Below are 4003 nucleotides of genomic sequence, written 5' to 3'. Positions count from 1 at the left end.
CCAACAAATTGAACCCACAAATAGCCATTTATCTCAATTACGAGAAGTACGTTAAATAAGTTTAATTCAATTTTTCGTCATTCGCATTGTTGAGTGTTCAAGCATCAAAAGTTCTATAAACGCAGGTATTTGGGCGTAGACGTCCTCTTAACATTAATCATTTTGGCTGAACTTTGAGAATAGTCTAGGCTTAGTTGATTTCATCAACTTTACACCACTCAGCAGACAAAACTTACAGAGTATCCACGTATGTAATTACTTATGTATACATACACATATGTACATATATTTACTCTAAGAAATATGAAGCAATGTCTGGCCCAATTTTATGTGTTACAGTGGCCACACACGACGAACATGTGCGCGAGCATGCTCGGCTTGGGGTGCATGTTCTTCGTTTGTGGAGTGGTTTCCGAAGATTGCATTGGGAACAAAAACGACAACCTCATTTGGTGCTGATGCTTGCTGCGTGCACATCGGCGGATAAATGCATCCAAGCCATGTGCGTTAATTGAATTTTGGGTAAATGACGCCTAAATTACTATATCTATAGGTATGTACATTAGGGTGCTTTTTTACGACTATTTTTTTTTTCTTCACTACTACCTCGAAATAAAATATCTCATCTGTAGACTTTTTCAGAAAAAACTTAATGTTTACGTGTATTTTATATGGGAAATCTTTTCAAGCCTTGGGCGAGTACTTAATGGCTTCAAATTTTCAGGGAGTGTTTTTGGGTTTTTTCCACAAAATTTCGAGGTAGGAGTGAAAAAAAAACACTAGTCGCAAAAAAAACACTCTAATGTACATACATACAAATATAATATAAACAAATTTAAGTAGCACATACATAAAAAAGCGAAGTTAAAAGCGACAAGATCACATCTGAGCCGCTCATCGTGTGAGGCAGACGACAGCGAGCATGTTGGGGAGCATGCTCGCGCACATGTTCGTCGTGTGTGGCCAGTGTTAACGAAACGAAATTTTCGAACAGAAAAATAGGCATCCCAATTCTGCAGCACTTTCGTATTCGGATTTTAAACGAGTCGTATTTTCGAACTTTCAAAATTCGTAACAATGGCATGCCTACAAAACAAGCGAGTATGAAATTGGCAGCTTTTTGCGTAAACCTTTCTGCGTCGAAAGCGAGATAAAAATTAAGAAAAAAGATGTAAGTCGATGTGTGTTTGGAGTAAATATTAGTGATGTTCCTTTAAATAGACAAATTTGTCTTTCGCATACATATTTATATGTACGTATATTTTTATCCACTGCTTTATTTGAACGAACATAAAATAATGTTTGTTCCCTTTATCGGGAAACTTGGTTACGGTTTAGTTATATGTACAATGATTTTTTACTATGCATTTTTTTCGATGTGGGTTCTGCGCAAAAATACTGTGGATGGCGTAATCGAAGTTGTATGCACAAGAAATGGCTTCCGTCCCTCTTCTCCGGCAACACAGAGAGGTGAATTCTACTTAATGAGGTTTATAACCCCTAAGGGCAGCCGAAGGCGCAGCGGGTGGTGAACCAAACAAAATGCATATTTTCAATGGCTTGGAAGAAGCTGTTATTGCGTTAACTGCATTGAGAACCAGTCCTTTAGGCATAAGAGGAGTAATGGCTTGTTGCTCAACAATTCAACCAGAAGCTGACATACATACATGCATAGATGCGTTCATGGCAACTATGCCCGACAGCTCTGCATAGCTTTGTGAATTCATTTCCATAGCGCGCTCTTACTTCGCTGCTATAGTTGCAAGTGCAATAGAATCCTTCTGCAAAATATGTAAAATCAAAAAATTTTACTATAAATAAGCACTTGATGAGTGTTTTTAATTTCTTTCCACTTGGTTTTCCTTCATACAGCTGACTTCGAAAAACAACTGATAGCTGGCATGTTTCAGCATGTCGATTTTTCGTTTTTCGTAACGGAACTACGAATTACGATAATTCGGGTTACAGAATAATTAAGGGTGAGAATTAAAAAATCTTGTGCGTTAACTAAATCATATAACTACAACTTAAAATACTTGCATGTAAAATTTGGTTTTAGCATGTAAAATTTGGTTTTACACTTCCCTGTAAAATTTGGTTTTTGTAACATACGATAGAGTTCTTACATTCTCAAAAGTTTTATGTACAGATGTGAAACAACAACAAAATTTCAACAACTATTGAACCTTGTGAATTGCCTAATTGTTCGGCAATTTCGGCCGAAGGCGAAGGCGAAGATAAAAAACCAGCCGAATAGGGCGAACCTTCGGTCGGGCACTAGTGTCCAGGTTCAAATCTTATTAGGCAGAGCATATAATTTTAAATTTTTATTTTCGTTTTTTTAGTTATGAAAAAGTATCTGTGAAGTGCACCACGAAAAAAGTGGTTCTTTTACAGGCTACAGGTTACGCAGCGAGAGTCAATTGTCACCTCCAAGGACAACTCCATGTTAAATGCACCAGTAGAAAGCATGGGTGGTAGATTTGCGAGGTACCGGTATTCGACTCTCGAAAACTGGTGAATTCACAGTTCTGTACTAGTACTTTTCGTTGCAGGGATAGAATACTGTATCCATTTCACCACATTGGTAAATGCCAGTATGCAGTTTTCAAGAAAAGCAAAAACTCCATATAAAATGACATACAAGAAATAGCTAAGAAATTTTCGTAGGTAAAATTTTCTTGAGACAGTACGCAGTTCTTGAGAAATTTCCAACGATTTCTACTACGGTTTTCTAAGTTGGTTTGTGAAAAAAGAGCACAAGGCAGCCCATGCTTGCAACAGAAATATATGCCCGTTACATTATTTCTTGAGGAAAGTGTGAGACAACAAGCTGGTGAAGTATCAGATGTCAAAATTCCTTGCACACACACACGAAATAATGCCATTTTTTCTCTTGGCTACTCCCATCGTAGAAAAGTCTGACCGTTTCCTTTGAATCATACGGATTAAAACAGCAGTACTGACCTTAAGAATAATGATAATCTCTGTTGAAGTTAAATTAAATTCACACTTCATAATTGCCTGCCTCTCTTTCAAAATATTATTTTATCATATGTAAATATGTGGGTATATAAATTCTTTAGCGCTCGCATATTATTTAATGTCATACACATAAGGGTATTCTCTAAGTCTTGCAAAGCCCCTGTAATATGCACAGATTGCACGGTTTGCAAAACTGTCCCATATGAAACCGGTTTTTACCGTGCATTCTGTGCACAATGCCGGGGCTTTGCAATACTCAGAGAATACTCCTATAGTATGTATGTATGTAGTTATACGCTACTACATAGCGCTTTATTTACAAGGTACACGCGTTTATGAGGCATTTAGGCGTTTGGATGAATACCCATATTATTTATATTGCCTGAGGCAAGAACATTCTTCAGTGGCTACAAATGCCGATCATTGTTACTTTCAAATGGAATGGTATTCGAACTATCATTTGGCAACAAGCTGTTTGTTCCTTTTTTTACATATCATCTGCATATATACTTATACATATATAAGTACATATGTATGTGGACACAATGTATAATCCTGCATACTTAACTATGTATATATGTATGTATGTTTGTATTTCTTCTATTAATATTACCCTGTAGGATGATCACAAAACTTTCAGTTATATAAATTTTGTTTTATCTACTCTGCTTTTTCATTGCAGGTGCCAGATTGAATGAATCGCATGAATGCTTAGATTACAACTCCAATTAAAATGTAATTGTTTGGAATAGAAAAGGAGAAAAGTGTATAGCATACACATAAGAAATATACATAAATATACATAGTGAAGGCATATGTATACACACATAGTAAATACATATGTACATAAATATGTATATTAAAAGCTAAGCTAGCGGGATACTAGCAAAAGTAATTTGACAACAAGGAAATCATCTACGAAGCACAAACCAACATACATATGTATATGTACGTATATGTGTATTTACATATACACATAATACTACACATGTCGCTAATACGAATTCATTTAGAAAAA

The sequence above is a fragment of the Rhagoletis pomonella genome, unplaced genomic scaffold, assembly GCF_013731165.1.
Source record: "Rhagoletis pomonella isolate Grant_MI unplaced genomic scaffold, Rhpom_1.0 Rhpom_scaffold_00004, whole genome shotgun sequence".
Taxonomy (NCBI): Eukaryota; Metazoa; Arthropoda; class Insecta; order Diptera; family Tephritidae; genus Rhagoletis; species Rhagoletis pomonella.
This window is presented reverse-complemented; position numbering follows the sequence as displayed.